The following is a 21225-nucleotide window of genomic DNA, read 5'->3' as shown; positions in this document are numbered from 1 at the left end:
CAAATTTGGTGGCCCTAGCTCTTACTGTTCAGGAAGAGTTCTTGCACAGACAGACATACTCATAGAGACTAACGCTCTCAAATATATAGTAGATTTTATCATCTTCATCCAGTAGTAGACCTATATTTGACATAGGGCTTTTTTGTCCCAAATATGTTTCATAAATGCCTTCTTATTGTCTTTAACTATTGGGCACTTATATTTTATTTATTTTGTTAGCTTCCCTTATCCATTACCTACATTTTTCAACTTGTAAATTATTCATTGCCATTTACCACCCCCCTTTTTTCTTCTGTTTTTATTAATTTCTTGATGTTATAGCACTGCTTTTACATCTCGTTTAACTAGGGTGATTTCTTGACTAGTGTAGCTATTTTCATGTCTGTGGAATCATGGCTTTTTGCCATCCTGACCAGAACAGTTCTGGTTCAAATTTCCCCCCTTTAAATGTATATTCCCAGTTGGTTATGACAACAGTTGCTTGAAGCTGTGGAAAATTGACCCTGTCAAAGTTTCAAATATATGTATTACTGGCTGGTTCCATATTCTGTTTGTACAAAGTAAATGTAACTAGATCATGATCATTAATATCAAGACAGCTGCCAAATTTTAGGTCTGCAGTTAACTCCTTATTGTTGGAATTTTCTTATCCTCTCTCCTCAGTTTGCCATTTTCTTTTGCACTCAGTATTTTCCCAATAATACATCTCCATTCAAGATATGTTCAGAGTTATTCACACACCACTATCAGAAGCTTCCTCTTGCAAAACACAAACAATTTACATCAGAAATGGGAGTGTAAGTTTGAATAAAATAACTGACCCAAACCTTCACCCAAATCTTGAAAAGAACTTGAACCAAAACTCTTTGAACTTTGGCTAACTTAGTTTCTTCTATTATTCTTAATTATTGTTTGGGCTTCTGGAGTTCCTTTTTCCAGATGGGTCTAGAATTAGAAACAATCACATACAGTGAAGGATTTCTCCAGCCTGTATGGAAGAGGGAGTGAACAGTAGCCTTTGATGAGAGCTTGTTTGTGTAGAGCTTTCTTGTTTCTGCTTTCATGCACATGGGCACACAGAGTAAAAGTAAGGGACAGGTTGGGATTGGGAGGGAGCAGGGAGAGAAAGAGAGAGAGAGAGAAATGTGGTGATGAACATGGGGTGTGAAACAAATAAAGGAGAGGGAATGAGGTGGCAAATAGAATGAAGGAACAGCAGCATGGAATTAAAAAGGAATAGAGGAAACTGTAGTGATAGATTTTAAACTTGAGCTCAGCTCATCATTTATTTTGTACACAACAAGAGAGAAGGATGGAGAAAGACAGAGATAGGAGAGGGAAAGAGAGATGAAAAGTGGCTCTTTTCCCACTGGCTGGGAAAAGAGTGGGTGAGAATGGGAAGAACCTGAAAAGCCCAAGCTACAGTGGCAGGAAAACAGCCTAGCAAGCCCTCCCCCTGCCCAGAAGGCAAAAAGATAGTCTGCACAGAAAGTTGGCTGACAGTGGCCCTGCTCCATGCCATCTGGAAAAAACAGTGGTAGAATTTTGTTGTTTACACTGCAGATAAAATCATGCAGATTTAGCTGGAGCTAAATCTATGGATAATGGAGAATATTTTGAGGGGAGATACTCAGCTTTATCTCTGCTTGAATTTTAGTTGGTGATTCTGAACAGAGATGTACACTGGACTTACATCGTTTCATATTTCATAATTTGGGAAAATCATTCAGAAAGTTTTGGCCAATATTTGTAATATTTGCTGTCTTTATATTTCCTAGCTCTTAGTTGCTCTGGGTTTTTATCTGGCTTTGGCAGTGAAACTGCACTAATGCTGTTAATCATTGATATTCTCCGGGCTATGGACAAAGACAATATGTACATTCTGATACTGTTTAAATCTGCCATCCTCCTTTGATGAAGCTGACTATGAGGTATTATTGGTATGTCTGCAGTGAATGGACCTGTTGTGAAGTGATTTTTGTCCTTTTGGTACAAAAGGACCCAAAGGTGGGTTTTTTTAGACAAGTATTCATGCATCTCTATGCATTCTTATATCAGGGTTCTACAAGGGATATGGGATATAGCACATGCAATATGAAGTTGGTACCTTGTTGTATATCTCCAATATGAAGTTGGTACCTTGTTGTATATCTCCATTATGGCTGATCCCATTGGCACATAGAGCTAATAATCACGTTTGATAGAGACTAGGTGAGTCTGGCTGAGGTTTGGTCAAGGTAAGATTGATATTGTTAGTAAACATTAAGAAGAAACAGAAGAACTACTTAGAGTTATATCAGTCACCATATTGATAATGGACTCTGTTATTTAGAAGTCATGTTTGTAATTTAGGGACTATGGCAGTTGCAGTGAAGAGCATACTTTTCTGGCTGCTCCTACAAGGGTAAATGCAACTTTTTATTTGCAAGGCATATCTCACTAGACTTGTCCATGCCCTTCTTACCTTGAGATTGGACTAATGTGGTACACTCTAGAAATCATTTGGAGTATAAAGTTGGTTCAGGATTCACAGATTTCTTATTAGAGATATTTTTTGTTAACTTATTACACTGGTGCTCCAGAATCTGCACTAACAAACAGCCTGTAGGATGGTGGGTGATACTCCAGATGGTGTGTATGACCTTTAAAGCACTCAGCGGTATTGCTCTAGGTTACCTGAGTGATTGCCTCTTTTTATTCCATGCTACTTCAATTGGAACCCACAGAAGTGCAAACAGAGTGGAATATAGTAGCAAGAGTGCTACCATCTTCATGTGTGAAACCGTCTCTCTCCTGGCTCTTGTCTGCTGGAACCTGGAACTGTGAAGTTTCCAGACACCTGGCAAGGCTCCTCCTTTTGAATGGGAGTTTAGGAAGAGGATGGGATCAGCGATGCTGTCAGTTTGTTAATGATATTATATTAGATTTGGATGATGTGACCCCTCTAATTTAAGCTTAATGAATACGTTAAGAATGTTGGTAGTAGCAGGTGACTCATCTATACCTCTGCATCAAAGCTGTGAACACAAATATACAATGCCCAAGGGCCTAGTCCTGCAGATATGGTGTAGGAGTAGTTCACATAGGCATCATAAAAGCAGATTATCTTTTTTTAATTTAAATTTCACTGTACCTTTAATTCTGCTATGAAAAATTATCTCTACTGCAGAATAAGAGTGATCATTTTCAGAACTTCAGTACTATTGCAGCAAACTTCCCTTTTGCCAAAAATATTGCTCATATGATTTTGTTTAAGCATCCACAAATATATAAAAGATCTTTGTGGGACAGTTACTCTACGCTCAATAGTAGGTTGATTTATGTTACATTGACTTGGGTGACCACAGTAATTGAACTGTGTTTGCATGTCTGCCCTACACTCCTTGTGTCATGGTATGCATCCTCACCAGCAGTGCTTGCACCAATTTAACTGTCAGAGCTGAGCATTGTGGGATGCCTTTTGAAAGGCAGCAACAAAATTCCAGAAGTCAGCCATGGTAGCTGAACTCTAGCTGTCAGTCCTGTGTGGCAGGGCTCCAGCTATCTGCCTGGCAGGACTCAACTGTTAGCCCAGCAGGGGTCCATCTGTCAGCCCTAACTGTCAGGGCTCCTGATATAAGGCTGCCTCAGGCTACTAGAAATGATATAAGCAACATATTGACTATGAGAGTGCAGCATCAATCTAACTATATCAGCTTACTTGCTATGCCTCTCATGGAGGTGGAGTTATGAAGTAGGTGTAGTAGTGGATGACTGATATCGAGGGAGCAATGTTATCATGTAGACACTTGCAGCGCTAGGTCAGTTTAAGTTGCCTTATGTCAGCCTAACTCTATAATGTGTAGACCGGGGCTAAGAGTCAAAGAAGTTCTTGCTGTCATCATGGAAGCCATAAGTAGGATGCTTCTTTCATCAGTACACTATCGCTAGGCGTGAAATGGGATGTTTAGGATTTTAAGAGCTAAATGTAAATGTGCTTAATGAGCCACAAGGGAGTTGTGGCATAACTGCAGAAAAAAGGCTTTTAGCAGCAGATACAGACAAAAGTATTGGATTTCAGTCTACAGAAGAGTCTGAGACAAAGAGAAAGGAGCTTGTGGCCCCATATGCGGGTGGTATCAGAATATAGAAAGTTAAACAGCTGTAGCCTGTTTATGTACTTTAATTCATGATTTGAGAAGAAGAAATTGAACAAAAATAACCAAAGGCATATACAGTAAGCCTTAAAAAAATCAGTAACTGTCCAAGAGTCTCTGAGAAAGGAAATGGGAACTTTGTGGTAGTTAGATTAGAATTAGAAAACCAATATTAAAATATTTTATAAATATATTGAAAAGATTCATTTTAGTGGCACTGCTAGGAAAGTTCTCTTCAGAGGTCAAGAAATGGTCTTAAACTTTCTCCTCAAAGATGAGGGTTAATTCAGACATTTCAAGGTATCAGAAATCTGGGTGATATTTACTATGCCATTGCTTAGAGCCTGAGTCTGGGAGACTTCCTGCTATTGACAACTATTTCAATTACTGATCTTGCTGGTAAGGTCACCCCTTCCCTCTGCTTTTTTTGGAGTGGCAAAAAGTGGCATATTTCTGAATTTTAACAATGCTGGTATTTGATAGTGACAGAAAGGGAAGTAAAAGTGACCAATATAATGAGTTTTTTTTTAAATTGTCTTCAGCAAGTCAACAATGTTTTGCAAGTCAGATGGTTGAATTTCCAGTACTGGTGACCTACCCTTTCAGGTGTGATGTTAATTTGAGATCCTTTTGACTGCTTATATTTATTAAAGATTCCAAAGCAATATTATAATGTGTTAGTCCTAGTATCCTCCTGTCTAAATTCCACTACAAGCAATTATGTCATGCCAGTCTAAACTCTCATGGATTCAACTGGATACATTACTTTCTTTCCCAAAATATTTTGTAGAGCTGCTGGTAAAATGCATATTTTTATCTACTTCAGAAAGGTTACATTCCAGCGATGGAGTGGATTTATCTAGATGAGCCAGGTACTAATTATATTTGTTTCTGTTGCTATTATTATTCCTATTTGGGCAGTTCCAAAAGGCCCCAGGAAATATTTTCTCTCTCCACCTCCTATTATTCTAGGCACCATGTAAACCCACAGAAATTCTTGGTTCCTGGCCCAAAGAATTCACAGTATAACTTGACACAAGACAACTTGAAAATGACAAACCAAAAAAGGAGGTGGAGGTAAAGAGATCACACAGTTATATAACTTACTATGCACATCTTCACTGGTCCAAGTTATATGATCTTTTTTGAAAATAAAAATGATCAGCTATGCTCAGCTGCCGCCCAACCTAGCCTTTGTTGATTGACTGCCTTCTGGCAGGGTTTTGAAAAGGACTTTGAAGGAGAGGGTTGTGGCTTTCTGGATTATTTCAGGAAATCAGTAGTGTCACGGAGGTAACTGGGAGTGCTGGTGGCATAGAGTCTGAGTAGAGAGTCCACATATCTAGACAGTCCTTCAGTGTGTGTGCCAATGCCCGAGATGATGGGGCGTCTGGGATTTCCAGGTTTGTGGATCTTGGGTAATAGAACAACCCTGGTCGGGGCTCTAAGAGTGTGTTGATTTGTTCCTGTGCTTGTGTGGGGAGTGTCCTGAGCAGATGGTGCAGTTTCTTAGTGTATTCCTTAGTAGGATCTGAGGAAAGTGGCCTGTAGAATTTGGTATTGGAGAGTTGTCTGGCAGCCTCCTTTTGGTAGTCAGACCTGTTCATGATGACAACAGCACCTCCTTCATCAGCCTCTTTGATTATAATGTCAGAGTTGTTCCGGAGGCTGTGGGAGAAGAGCTGCTTGACCAGAAAGATAACATAAGTGGGGTGGAACACATTTATAGTAGTAGTTAAGTCTGTGTCCATGCAGGGCCGAATTGACTCTCTTGTAGGCCTGAGGCTATTAGATTTTGTGCGGCCCCAGTACATATGTCTTTTTCCAAATGTAAAAGAAAATTATCAGAACTATATCAAGGCTATTACTGTTATGCTAAACTTGCCTTTTAATTATCATAAAGCCCTTCTGTGGTTATATATTAGTCTTAAAATATGTAGACTATAGTTAATTCACAATAGCCTCCTCTTACCTTAAAACAACTGTTACATTAGTTTCTTTCTGGGAGGTAGCTTGGGTGTAAGACAGGGCTCCAGGCAGGGACACAGTGTTGGGGTGCAGGAGAGGGTAGGGGGTGTGGGCTTTTGGAAGAAGGTTGGTGCAGGCAGTGATTCTGACCTGGGGCAGAGGGCTGGGGTATAGGAGCAGTGTGTGAAGTGCAGGCTCCAGCCAGGAAGCATTTACCACAGGCAACTCCCAGCTGGTGGGGCAGCAGGGCTCAGGCAGGCTGACTGCATGACGTGGTCCCATGCTCCTCCTAAAAGCAGCTGACTGTTGGCACATCTCTGTGCGTACTGGGAGGAAGGGATAGTGTGTCTCTGTTTGCTGCCCATGCCCACAAGCATTGCCCCCAGCAGCATCCAGAAGCACCACCAACGGAAGCTGTGGGGATGGTGCTGGGGGCGAGAGCGGCATGTGCGGCCACCTCCCTGCCAGGGGATGTAATGATGAGCTAGCAGCTGGCAGCTTCCAGGAGCAGCATGGGACCATGGTCTATAGGGGCCTGCCTGAGCCCTGCTGCGTTGCTGAACTTTTAGTGTCTCAGAGATTGCGATCAACTGGCAGAGGCTCCATTATTGACCTGCTGATCGTGATCGATGACCACTGATATGGATTTATTTTTGCAGGGACACCTTAGCCCAGAGCCCTGGGCTGCAGTTCTTAAAGCCCCTGCATTAAACCACCCTGCTGCCCATGAGTCTTTCTCCAGAGGTGTTCAGCTTCACCAGGGATGCCCTAGGGTTTACAGGGTCCTACACAGTTCTATTAAATCGGTGCCCCTATGCCCAATGGCAGCCTGTGACGAGGTGGCGGCGAGATCCGCCACCTCACCTGCTTGTAACTCGATTCCACTCAATACACTGCTCAGTTCCGAATCTCCCGGGCGGAGTGGGGGATCCGGGCCCACCCTCATTCCGGACCCCGACCCAGGGCCCTAACACCGAGAGTGTGCCTCTCGGTGGTAGCAGGGGGGCTAGTACCCCAAACACACCTGCTCCCGGGTTCCACTGCCTGCCCTGGGTCCTTCTCCACTCCGCCGGCCCTTGGCCGCGCTGGTCACCCGCTGACTCCCGTGGGCTGCCTGCCTCCTCCGCTTCCCCCTTGCTCGGGCCTCTCGGTCACCTCCTCTCCCTCCTGACCTCCTGATTCCCCTGGCTCCGACCGCCCTTCCCCGGTCGCTGCCACCCCCTTTATGCTCCCCCTCTCTTCCGGGTTCCCTGGCGTCGCGCCCGTGACGTCATCACCGGTGCGCCCAGGCGCCGCGTGATGACGCGTCCCTCCCTCACGCGGGCCAGCCACGCTTGTTATCTCCCTCTCGGCTACCCCAGTCGGCGTTAGCGAGTGACGGGGTTGCTCCACCCCGTCACACAGCCCAAGGTGGGGATAATAAATTTCTAGAGACGTGATTTTTATAATCTTCAGCAACACACTAATGAAATATTTTTAAATCAAATTTTAAATTAAGGTCCTGTAGACCAACATAGTAAACTCAGATCTTGACAGTATGTACCTGGGGTTGTCAAGTTCCAGTTAAATGGCTTTATTACCACTTGAATGGTTCTTTCACAGATTCAGTGTTCTGCTAATAGGTCTGGCAGGCTTTTTCCACATAAGGTAGGTAAGGAAGTGGCTGTTACATCAGCTCTTCACAGTGGGCACAGAAGTTATGTCTAAATTGCAGTTAAAAACCCCATGGCTAGCCTGTGCTAGCTGAATCTGACCTATGAAGCTTGGACTAGATGGTTGCTTAATTGCAATGTAAACTTTTGGGCTCAGGCTGGAGCCCGGGCTGAAGGACCCTATGAGGTGGAAGGGTCTCAGAGCTCAGGCTGAATGTCTACCCTACAATTATATAGCTCCTTAGCCCCACAAGCCCAACTCACAGTTGTCTAATTGCAGTGTAGACATACCCATAGACAGAGCAGTATTTAGACCCATAGACGAGGCCAACTGAACGGCCATCATACTGGCTATATCTACACTGCAGAGCTTTTCCAGGATAACTCCGGTATTTCAGAAAACCTATACCATGTCCAAGGAACGCATCTACTTTTTTGTAACAGTTTCCAAAAAAGCAGATGAGTTCTTTCGGTGTCACTGTTTTCCTCATTGTATGAGGAATAAGGGATGTTCCAAAAGAGGAGGTTTTTTCAAAATTTGGCCCCGTGTAGATGGGCCAAATTTCAGAAAAGCCTCTTCCGGAAAAAAAGCGGAAAAAGATACACAAATTGCAATTTGCGTATCTTTTCTGATATAACTCTTCAATCTAGACATAGCCACTGAGTGAGAGAACTGAGTCAGAGCTGAATATCAGAATGAGGAGGTATTCTCAGGAGGCAGAGCTGGGTGAAGATTTTTTGACCAAAACTTCTTGCTGGTGAAAAATGCCGTTTTGGGCCAATAGAAACATGGTGTGAACTTCAAGCTTGATTAATATGCCACTTTGTGACATTAACGGAAATGATTACATTCTGTACTATGTGAACATGCCATCTATTGGTAAGAAATTACAGGCGAACAAGCTCCTGTCCCTCTATGCTTACTTCAGTTGCTTTCTTTTTTTAAAGTGAACTGCGTTATTGCTGTGAGATGACTGAATACTGGGTTAATGTGACTAGTTTAGACACAGTGAGCCTGATTCACCATTTTGTTACTTGATTTGTATGCTGGTTTAAATATGGAGAGAACATTGCTCAGATAGTGTACTGTCCTTTAGACACAATAGCCAGCAGGTACCAATTACACACCCTCCTGGATGCTCTAACCTCTGACAGACTGAATGGTATGGCAGAGGATGGAGGAGATATACAGACTGATGCCCTCTCATACAGGAAAGATGAACATAATAGAAACTCTGGCTCTCTATTTGTTAGTTGTGAACAGGGAAATGCACTTCTGCAAAATATAACATTCTAAACCTGTCAGAAAAACTTCTGACTATTGTATTTCTAACAAGCTTAACAGATGGATTGCAATTTATATTTGCTGTTTATTTCCTCAACATATCAATATGTGAGAAGCCAATGTAAATTATGATTTGACTGCAAATAAACAAACCCACGCCTAAGCAATAGGGTAAACATTGTTGCTTTTTCTTTGAAGTATGATATTATGTGAGTTTAGATGACTGATGTTTCTATTTCCACCAATTATCTCTAAAGAGCTGAATTTCAAGCATTGTGCTACAGTACATTTATACTTATGGCTTAAAAGGTGCTGTTGAACAACTTTAGTAATGGCATTTATGTACCAGTAACTGCTCAGATCACTTTGTCATAGAAATATTGTTTCTATTATTAAAGTCTACCATTTTCAGAAGTATTAAAGTTCTTTCAAGTAGGAAGACACAAAAGCAACTATAAAACTGTCTCCATTCATACTCTTCGAAATAAAACACGCTGAACTCAGACCACCAGAAATGTAAGTGGTGCCATTTTATGTTTATAACAATTTAGCCTTCATAGCAGCAGAACCATTATTCTTCTTTTCAGTTGGGCATGATAATTAGGACACAGGGCATCATGATCAAGATCAATTTTTCTAGACTCTAATCATGACCAGCTTTATGCATGTCCTATAGTTTTTCAATATCAAGGTTTATTAAAACGAGAAAAGGAGAAACAAGGGAATGTAAAACATTTAATTGAATACACTCCCAAGAATTGCTCATTTAACCTAACACAGTGCTTTTTATCAGTGTGATGTTTGTGTTTACTTCTGTTTCAATACTTTAAAAGCAGACCAAGAGCTGGAATAGACTCAGTTGGCAAAACAATGAGTTTCTGTGAGCCTTCTTAACTATTCAAACCATAAAGACACATGCTCTTGCCCTTTTAGGGTTCTAAGATAAGGGCACTCATCTCTCACCTCCTCTTCCTGCCAATGCCTCTCTTTCCAGCTCCTTCTGGTTTTTTCTAGTTTTTGAATGAGCCTCCTGCTTATCCTATCAGGCAAAGTTGCCTGCGATTGCTGACTACTAGCTTGAGCATGCATTAGTAGCTGCCTAGCTCTGTTCCCCATCCCATTCTGTCCATGGCTGCAGATGCTTTACTAAGTCATTTGCCCCCTCCTACTTCCTAGAATGATGGAGAGGGTGGGAATGGAGATCAGTGGAGGCTGGCCAAGCCTCCCCTGTTCTTATCCCCAGTAGTCGCAGACTGTGTCTTTTCCTTTGCATTGCTAAGCACCACATGAAACTGGCCAATCCAGGGCAGTCTTAAGTACTACGGACAAATACAAAACCTGTTTAAAGACAGTATGTTCTAATTTCAGCCAGTTCAGGACCTGTAAGATTAAGTAGGCATACTGTTTTCTTACAATACGGCCTCCAAAGTTGATAATGAAAAGCAGGCTCAGTTTGGGCCATCACAATACAGGACAGTTTCTCGGTTGCTTGTTCTCTGGAATGGGTTGCCAGAGTCAGACACAATCCAAGACAGCAGAGCTGGTGCTGAGGAACTGAGTGCACTGCTCTCTCTGCCTCAAGGAAGAAGAAAATAAGTAGATTTTTCTCAGGCAGTGCCACCTTCCTCCAGTTGACCCATCTGCTTTAAGCCCCAGGACTTTGGTTCCCCACTCCTGCTCTAATGGCACCTACCTTTCATGGAGTTATACTTTGTGTAAAGGGGACGAGCTGTCCATGTGATGAATTGTGGAGCCATGTTTTAAAAACAATTATCATGCCCCTTTGACCACCTCATTCTCCCTCTCTCTGCCAGTGCATCTCCTTTGGCACTACTTCTATCATTCCAGCTTTTCGTAAAAGCTTATAACAGATGCTGTTTACATCAAAACCTGATAGAAAAATATTTGCTCCTCCCCTTCTGAAATATGGACTTGCTCCTCTGAAATGTAACTGCTCTGAAATGCAAGATGAGCAATAGTCAATCCTTTGCTAGTGCCATGTCCCAGGTGTAATTGCAGGACTAGATACTGAAGCTTTGCACCACTGGAATAGTGGAAATTCACAGCTTATAAATGGGAGACAAAGCACTTGCTTCTAGGTCTGGAATGTCTCAACAGATTGGACATCAAAGCTGTGGCATTTTTATGTCCAGAAAGCTATTTTGAGTCACATTTATGTTTTAAATGGATTTATGTTATTTTTTTCTGCCTTCTGATTTCTGTGCTGTTGGACTCATGCTACCTAGGGGCCTGTTATTTTAGAGAAGTTGATGCCCCACAGCTGCTGTTGACTTCATCTGGCATTCTGGTTGCTCAGCACTTCTGAACATCAGTATCCAGGGCATGCCACTCTACCTGTGGAGGAATAAAAACAGACATATTAAAAATTGTTAAAACTTTCTATAACATTCCTAAAATAGGGTATGTCTACACTAGAAAGTTAGTTCGAACTAACGGACGTTAGTTCGAACTAACTTTCCTATGCGCTACACTAGCGCTCCGCTAGTTCGAATTTGAATCGAACTAGCGGAGCGCTTAGTTCGAACTAGGTAAACCTCATTTTACGAGGACTAACGCCTAGTTCGAACTAGCTAGTTCGAACTAAGGGCTGTGTAGCCCTTTAGTTCGAACTAGTGGGAGGCTAGCCCTCCCCAGGTTTCCCTGGTGGCCACTCTGGCCAACACCAGGGAAACTCTATGCCCCCCTCCCGGCCCCGGACCCCTTAAAGGGGCACGGGCTGGCTACGGTGCCCGTGCCAGGTGCAAGCCTGCCAGCACCCAGCTAGCAGACCCTGCACCTGGCACGGCACAGAGCCACCCACCCGATGCCCCCCAGCCCACCCCCTCTTGCCGGGACCAGGCTGGCGGCTCCCAGGAGCTTGCCCTGGACCGCAAGAGGCGGGCACCTTCCTGGGCTAGTGCGGACATCGTGGACCTCGTCCACGATCTCCGCACTAGGCACAGGAAAGTGGCCGTCTAGGGCAGGAGAGCTGCCAGCCTGGCCACCCAGGACCAGGTGTGCATGAAAATCAAGGGGGTCCACTGAGACCCCCGACACTGAGCCCTGAGCTTACAATGGCCGTACTGGGTCAGACCAAAGGTCCATCTAGCCCAGTAGCCTGTCTGCCAACAGCGGCCAACCCTAGGGACCCTGGAGGGGATGGACCGAAGACAATGACCAAGCCATTTGTCTCGTGCCATCCCTCTCCAGCCTTCCACAAACTTTGGGCAGGGATACCACTCCTACCCTCTGGCTAATAGGACTCCATGGACCCAACCTCCATCACTTTATCTCACTTCCCTTTCAACTCTGTTCTAGTTCTAGCCTTCACAGCCTCCTGCAGCAAGGAGTTCCACAGGTTAACTATTTGCTTTGTCAAGAACAACAACTTTCTCTTACTAGTTTCAAGCCTGCTACCCAGTCCTTTCCTTTGGTGTCCTCTAGTCCTTCTTTATGGGAACTCAGGAAGAACTTTTCTGAATGCACCCTCTCCACCCAACCCCTGCTTTTAGAGACCTCTATCCTGTCCCCCCTCCGTCTCCTCTTTTCTAAGCTGAACAGTCCCAGTCTCTGTAGCCTCTCTTCATCTGGGACCTGTTCCCAACCCCTGATCATGTTAGTTGCCCTCCCCTCTCCCAGCCTTTCTCTTCCCCTCTCCCACCTCCTTTTCCCAGTCTCCCCCAGTTTTGTTCAATAAAGACAGAGTCAATGTTGGAAGAAACGTTATCTTTATTTTGTACATCAATAAGAAGGGGGGCTAGGGAAGGGCAAGTGGAAGGAGGTGAGGGAGGAATGGGGTACGAGCCCCCGATGGGGAGGACTGGGCTGGCTCTGCAGGCTTCTGGGGGTGGAAGCTCTCCTGCAGCCCCCCAATTACTCCCTCTCCCCAGATGGCAGCCTGCGGCAAGTGCAGCCGGGCTGATGGCCGAGTGGTGTGATGTGCCCAGTGTGGGCACTCAGGGCACTCCAAGCCAGAACTTCTTTGCAAGCGGGGCACCCCTTAGAACTGTGTGTCCGGGGTGGGGGTCGGGACCCTTTAAGCGCAGCCCTCGGCTAGCCTGAGACAGCATCTCCATGCTCTAAGTCCTCCTTTTATGCCCTGCCGGCACTGCTTCCGGCCATCATTAAGCCCTGTTCAGAGTCCACTCAATGTGGACTTACTAGTTCGAACTAGCAAAACGCTAGTTCGAACTAGTTTTTAGTTCTAGATGCGTTAGTTCGAACTAGCTTAGTTCGAATTAACTAATTCGAACTAAGTTAGTTCGAACTAGCGCTGTAGTGTAGACGTACCCCCTGTTATTCTCTGATATATGTAGCACACACATGATACTGTAGTATAATAAAAAGGCTTTTATGGGAGCTCATTTGGGATGACCTACATAACGCATTCATGGCTTCACCACATAAGAGTAATGTAGTCATTCAGACCATGTTTGCCACACAATTGTACGTGCTCACATAATATTGTGTGTATGACATCAGAACAATTTTATAATGGTGGTGCTGAAGGCAGAAATCATGTATTTGGGTTGTTATTACTAAATGTCAAGAGGTGTGGTAGCACCCCTACTTCTAGCACCTATGCACAGAGACACACACTGCACAACCTTTCCAAGAACATGATGTTTCCTAGAACATGAGGTTGTTTTGGCACCTATCAGTCAATGTCCTGATGGGCTGAGTTTAGAAAAGTTAGGTGGTTTCTATAGTGGAAAAGTCTGCTTCCATTTTGCTGAGTCAACTGTGGTGATTTGTTTTTGCTTTTGCTGTATTGGGTCCCTAGGAAACAACAGTGTTGTCAAGCATTGAATAACGGACTCCCAGAAATCAAGTACCAGCAACTTACTTTCCAAATATAAATCAATTTATTCAAGTTAATTTGACATCTCTCTCACACAGATGAAGAGTCTGAACAGTTCTTGGGTAGAAGACTGTCATGTTGAAATCAGAAATTGATGTTATTTTCCATGGTCACATTTTAACATTTAGTTATAACAAGGATAGATTTATGTTTTCAAAAGTAGCATTTTGAAACTGTTTTGTTTTAGAATCTATCACTACAGCTGTTGTCAGATATGTCTGAATTTTGGTAATTGGTTTGTGCCAGAGGGAAATGCACACTTATTTCAAAACTTTTCTGTGCATACATTGCTAAGTAAAAAAACAAAACAAACCTCTACTGCAAACTGACACATAATTTAGTAAGTACGTCATGCATACTTTTAATTGAACATAAATCCTATTAAGAAATATTAAAAAGTTAAACACAGATTTGAATCTAGCAGAGAACAAAAATTGACTGGTTTAATATAGAGAACTGTGAATGATATATATTTTCACACTAGAAAAAGTTGTATTATTCCCATTTGAAATATTGTAGTTAATTAAATCATTAGTTACTTTTAAGATGAGGAAGAGAGTTCATCAAAAACATTAAAGTTTACCCATTTCAGAATTATTAGAGTTCTTTCAGGCAAGAAGACACAAGAGCAATTGTAAAGTGATCTCTATACATAGCCTTTGAAATATAAAATTGAATTCAGACCACCAAGAAATGTCAGGCATGCCAATTGGTTTTTACAGCAACTTAACCTACATGCTCTTCACATGTACCTTTATGATATTTTACTAAATATCTGACAAGTTAATTGTGATATTGCACATATGAATTCTGGCATTTATTATGGTGAGCATAATCATTACAGGATAGCAGTGCTGGATTAAGTAAGTCACTTTGTTATGGTTTATGTGATCGACAAAAGTGATTAATTTGTATTATATGATGCAGGTTCACTCCTGAAATGATCTTTCATGTCAAAGAGCTATTGATGCCAATGGAACTGCAGCCCTGTTTTTAAGGTAAGTTGCAGTATTCTTTGTTCTCCTGAGTTCTCTCCTCTTGCTGGATCATCTGATAACTGTTCTCTAAGCGTGGGTATGGTGAGACCAATGCCTCAGGGGCTATGTCTTCACTGACAAAATAAAAAGTTGTTTTACAACCAGATAACTAATGAACTTTGGATAGCCTGTAAAAATATAAAGACAATGAAGCATTTACTGATGGGTAAATTATGAGGTCAATCAGGATCAAGGATTATAGTGCTGACAGAATCTTCCTAACTCAGTGTAAACACTACAAATGCTGTGCCTCCACATAGCATTTTACAGAGACGTAAGTACTGCATGTTACTTGTGTTGTAAAAAACCTTGAGTCAGTGAAGTCAAAGCCTAGAGAACTCTCTGACTACACCAGTTCAGGCTCCCATCCCCAGCCCTGTTCCTACTAAGTCTGCAACCTGCGTATCCAGTATTGTTGCTAAGAAAGACAAAGCAGAGAGAGTGGAAGGGCCTACACCTGGACAACAGGATGGTAAGTTTGAGATTCAAATAGATTATATCCTGTTTAACAGAACACTTATATTCACAACAGAAGAGTTTGTATTTAAATGTAATGGGCAGGGAGGAACTGCCTTTTTGTTTTATGTTTGCCTTTGTATTTGCACAATACATATATAGCATGGACACTATGGTAATCCAAATAATACAAAAACGTGTCTCCTGTTTTTTTTTTCAGAGACAAGAACACCTTAGTTAATATCCTTGCTGCTTTTGTCATGCTGAAACATGGAGTGCCAGTGGAGCCTACCAGAGTGCAGAGAGGTTGCTGAAATGTAGGACATGAAAGTGGGTGATAGATGATTACCTGACTACTTTATTTATATGACCTACTCTTTCCCTCTGGAGAGAGAACGAGAGAGTGTGCATGCACACGTGTGCAGGCATACACACACATTTATGATCCAGTGGACAGAGAACTGGACTGGGACACAAGAGACATGTATTCTGTTCCTAGCTCTGTTAGGGTACATCTACACAGCCGTATTATTTCAGAATAACTGACATTATTTTGAAATAACATAGTCCATGTCTACACTACAAGCAGTTATTTTGACATAATGTTGAAATAATGTCAAGCTGGAGGACTTCTTACACCAACACCTGTAACCCTCATTTTATGAGGAGTAAGGGAAGTGGAGGAAAAGTGCTCTTCCTTGGATTTCCTGTTGTGTAACACCTCCAAAAGCTGAAATAAAGCTATTTCAACTTAAGCAATGCAGTTGATGTAGCTCAAGCAGCATAGCTTATTTTGGCTTTAGCTCTGCTATGTAGATATGCCCTAACTGGGGGCCCTTAGAAAAGTAACTTTCCTTCTGTGCCTCAGTTTCTCCTTATGCATAAGAGAGAGAATACTTCCTTTTGAAAAGTACTTTGAAAGTTAGTGATAAAAGCACTATAAAGGTGCTACATATTATAGTATTTAAAGAGTTTAAGCTCTTTGAGGATTGGACTGTGACTTCCTTTGCGGTTTTAGAACATGTCTATCACATTATGTGCTCTATAAGAAACAAGAACAAAAATAATAGTCGTGGAGACAGGAGGATGAGACACACCAAAAAAGTTGCAACGACAATGAGTTTCCACTATGATAATAGGATGCACTGGTTAAAGCTAGCCAAAAGAATGCAGCTTGCAAACAAACAAACAACCTCTCCCCAAACACAACAACCACCCAAAACACATTTAAGAAGATTAAAAAACTGTCGAAAAATTAACATTTCCTAACAAAATTTTCTGAAAAATTTCAGTTAGAATACACCTCACTGTTTTTATCGCCTCATAGGAAAAAGGGCAAGAAAGTATAAAATGAGAGTGTGGGGCAGGGACAGAGCTAACATCTTTATATTTGGTTTGTTAATAAGCACAGCACAAATCCCACAGAATTCTGGGCTTCTGAGAGCAAGCCTTTGGCTCTGGTAGGCAGCTTTGCACTAGTGGGGCTGGAGCTAAAAAACAGAGCTGTGAATGTGGCAATTTGGGTGGCAGCTCAAGCTTTCAAGCCCACCCCAGCTCCAACCCCTCTGCTATTTTAGTGTGCTAGCTCGAGGCTTGCTAGCCAGTCTGTCTACCCAAGTTGTAAGGCTTGCTCCTCATGTGGACACATGCCTGAACATCTCAATTAAGTGTTTGTATTCAGAGGATTTAATTCAGGTATAGTGGGAAGGAGGTGACAATGCAAATTCTTCTGCCCCCCTGACCAACAGATTTGCAAAACACATGATCCTCCTCTTGTATTTTCTCTCCTCTCTATTATACAGAAGAGCACCCAATTGTTCAGGTTCAGAGGGAGACTGAACATCCTGTTCAGGATGCAGACTAATGAGCCACACCTGCCATAATGAGTCATCTGTAATTAACCTGCAGCAGTCCAACACCTGTTAATAGAGCTGGGCTCACAGGAGTATCCTGCCATTCTGTTATATGAATGTACAACGTTATGCATGTGCAAGTGGAGGATATGCTGAGATGATGGAAAAAGAGGTTCACAGTCTTCAAGAAACCTTTAATAAATTTTGTGAGTTTCATCATCATCATTGCCTCCCATACATTCCTTTTCTTAACGTCATGTCTTCTGGGTACTAATATTGGCCATATTATCATGTGCCCATTTATAATTAAAAATAGCACACTTGAAATGGCATATTATATACCATGTAAATACTTTTCATATACACACTGTTTAATTAATTAACATGGGAAACTAAAATGTTCTACCTTCTCCAGCTGCAACTAATGTGGCTGTTAGATTTTGGGACTGGATATTGTGAAAGCTGCTTAATAGTTCTTCATGATCTTTATGCCACATTAAGATAGATAAAACAAGATCTCTTTATCAGTTCTTGAAAATCAGAAAACCTTGTCTCTTGGATACAGTGCCTCCTAAAGGTTTGTATAGAAAATATATATTACATTATATTTGATTCCATTATAGTTAATGTATGTGGCTAATGTATATGGTTATATTTAGAAATCACTTTTTAGCTGGATAAGATTCAGAATCCCCAAACTATAATTATGATGTAATTTTTGTCTGTGTTTTTGTCCTCTGGACAGTTCGGTGTAATCACCCTGGATTCCATACTTTGCCCCCCCCCCCGTGAAGCTCAGGGTAGTCTGGGGGAACTAGAGGGGAGCCTGATACCAACAGCAGTGATCAGACCCACCTCTGCACTCACCAATGGCAACAAGAAGTGAAGTGACCCAGCCCCAACCTGCTCTACTCCCCCGGCTCCCAGCTGCATCACTTGGGGATGGGTGCAATTCCCCACACATTCACAGGCTGTGGCAGGAAGTGGAGTGATGTGGCTGGGAGATGGAGGAGTGAAATGGCCTTCAGCTGGGCTACTCCGCTTCCCCTTGCCATCGATGAGAAACGGGACTCAGAGTTGGGCCAGACCTCTGCTGCTAGTGTCAGGCCCCCTGCTAATTTTCAGGCTGCATCACTAGGGGAAGGGGGTTGAGCAAGGGCCACAGCAGGGGTGGGGAAGGCCTGAGGCAGATGGAGAAGAGTTGTTCTAGTCCTGCACCTCCTTAGGGATGACCCTGCTAGTCAGTTTGTTGATGCACCTTCCCTTCCCTTTGTAATATAATCAAATTTGCTTCTCACTTTTTTTCTGCTGTAACTAATGTTGCTAGTTACTTTGTCTGTCCTTAATAAGTGTTAGAAGAAATAACAAATAGTAAGGTTAAAAGATTTTTCAAGATATTTAGATTCCTAAAGTTGTAACTAGGCACCATACTCCTGCTAATGCCTATTAGGTACCTTAAATACTGAAATATTTTTTATAAAGTGTCCCTAAGAATAGGTGTAAGTAAGTGCTGGTGTTACTGATGTTGGGGCAAGGAGCAGGCAAAAGAAGGGGCTAGGAGCAAAGCTACCTAGAGTGATTATACAACTATGCAAAGAGACTTGCTGGATGATTTGTCTGTACATGTCTGTCAATGAAAAGGTGTGGGAGGGAAGTTAGTTCTAGACAGGTCTTGAGTAGGCAGGTATGACTGATAAGAATCTCTTCTCCTGATAGCTGATTACAGATCTGCTGTTCGTGCTTTGGAAAAATCTTTGAAAGAAGGCTGGCTGGCATCTCAAAAGTGAGCTATCCAAATGCAAAGGAACCCATGTGGGGAGGAAATCTGCTTGGGAAGGCTTGTCTGCATGTATTGTGCAGATTGTCCACCAATGCTTGATACCTCATTTTTGCCAATACATGATTTTATTGTGAACTTCATAAAGCATTTAGTATTTTTCTTAAAATACCAGCTCCCAGTCATGTTGTGCAAGAATTTCAACTTTCCTTCAAAACCAAAGAAAGTTTCTTTCCCTCAGGGTTTTAGAGAAAAGCTTGAAAATGTGAGCCTTATCGGTTGAAAAACAATCTGACAGTTGTTATAATTTAAAGTCTTAGGCTCTGACAACACTGGCGGATGCAAAGTGCTGGCAATTACAGTGCTGCTCACAGAGCGTAGCAGCAAAAATGCTATTGGACGTCCACACTGTCAGCTGCTAGTGCATTAGTGTGACCACACTTGCAGCACTTGCAGCGTCTTTCAGAGCAATGCATTCTGGTCAGCTATCCCACAGAGCACCTCTTCCTCTTCTGCTGCAGAGGTTTCTGGGGAGGCTGGGGGCAGCATGTCCTGTCCCAATGCCGCATGGTACTTCCATCTTCATTAGGCACCATATTTCAATGGCTTCTGTGCTGCATGCTCTGTTGCTTGGTGTGAAGGAATGGATCTGCAGCTGTTGATGAAAATGCTGATAAGGTCTCACTAAAACATCACAAATGGCAGCTGAGTTATTCCTGAAGCTGGAAAGTGACAGGAGATTTCTTGTGGCATTCACAGTAGTGCTGACCCCAGTGGAACATCGCTTTTGGGCTCAGGAAACAAGCACTGAGTGGGGGGATCACATCATCATTCAAGCCTGAGATGATGAGCAGTGACTGCAGAACTTTTGGATGAGGAAGGCAACTTTCATGGGACTGTGTGCTGAGCTTGCCCTTTACCCTGTGGCAAAAGGACATGTGAATGAGAGCTGCCCTGCATGTGCTGAAGCACGGGGGAAGCATACTGTAGAAGCTGGCTACTCCAGACCACTTTTGCTCAGTCGCCAGTAAGTTTGGAGTGGAAACGTCATCTGTTGGACTTGTGCTGATGGATGTGCGCTGGGCAATCGATTGCATTCTGCCCTGAAAGACTGTTGTTCTGGGCAAAGTGTGTGAAATAGTGGATGGCTTTCAATGGGTGGGCTTCCCAAATTGTGTTGGGGCAATAGATGGCATGCCCATTCCAATTCTGGCACCAAACCACCTATCCTACGCATGTGTTGAGCGTAAGAGATATTCCTTCATGGTGCTGCAGGTGCTTGGGGATCACCTTGGCCTTTCATGGACATTAATGTAGGCTGGTCTGGAAAGGTGCATGACACATGCAGCTTTCGGAACATCGGCCTGTTCAGGAAGCTGCAAGAAGGAACTTTCTTCTCAGACCAGAAGATCACTGTGGGGGAAGTGGCAATGCTCATTGTGATCCTTGAGATCCTGCCTACCCCTTAATGTTGTGGCTCATGAAACCATACACAGGGAGCCTTGACAGCAGCAAGGAGTGGTTCAATAACAGGCTGAGCAAGTGCAGAATGACTATGGAGTGTGCTTTTGGCTGTTTGAAGGCCCACTGCTGATGTTTGTATGGGAAGTTGGACTTGGCCAATGATAACATCCCGATGGTTTATCACCATGTGCTGTGTCCTCCATAATATTTGTGAAGTGAAGGGTGAAAGCTTCACTCAGGGCTGGACCTCCGAGGCACAGTCCCTGGAGGCTGAGTTTGAACAGCTTGAGATCAGGGCTACAGGAGCAGCACAGTGCAGGGCTGTAAGGATCAGGGATGCCTTGAGGAAGCAATTTGATGCTGAAAGTCAGTAAAACTTGTTGCTATGTATATGAGTGCAGTGGCTGTATTGCTGGGGGTTACTCTCATTGGTCTGTGCACTGTACTTAGTGCTACAGTGACCATAGCTTTGCTGGGGTACACTTGCTTGCTTGCTTTCATGTACTGGAATAAAGAATTTTTTGAAATACATGAATTTCATTTATTAAACACAGTTAACATAGCACACACGTGAAGCATGAAACAAACATCTGCACTGTATTGGAGACAGGGAGGGAGAGGATGGGAGAGGCAGAACGTGAGGCATGCTCTGAGAATTTCACAGGTTTGTATATGTCCAAGGTTCACATGCAGCCCTGCCGTCTGATGTACTGTGAACACAGTTGAGAAGTGGGGA

General features: G+C 43.0%; 1 long non-coding RNA gene across 1 annotated transcript; it reads left to right on the top strand.

Moving 5' to 3' along the window:
- Positions 1-1918: 1918 nt before the first annotated feature.
- LOC142830290 (uncharacterized) lies at positions 1919-20900 on the top strand. Its single transcript, XR_012905443.1, has 5 exons — positions 1919-2007; positions 14830-14900; positions 15616-15725; positions 17198-17454; positions 18965-20900. It is a non-coding gene; the product is annotated as an uncharacterized LOC142830290 (long non-coding RNA).
- The last annotated feature ends 325 nt before the right edge of the window (positions 20901-21225 follow it).

The sequence above is a fragment of the Pelodiscus sinensis genome, chromosome 7 (assembly GCF_049634645.1).
Source record: "Pelodiscus sinensis isolate JC-2024 chromosome 7, ASM4963464v1, whole genome shotgun sequence".
Taxonomy (NCBI): Eukaryota; Metazoa; Chordata; order Testudines; family Trionychidae; genus Pelodiscus; species Pelodiscus sinensis.
This window is presented reverse-complemented; position numbering and strand designations above follow the sequence as displayed.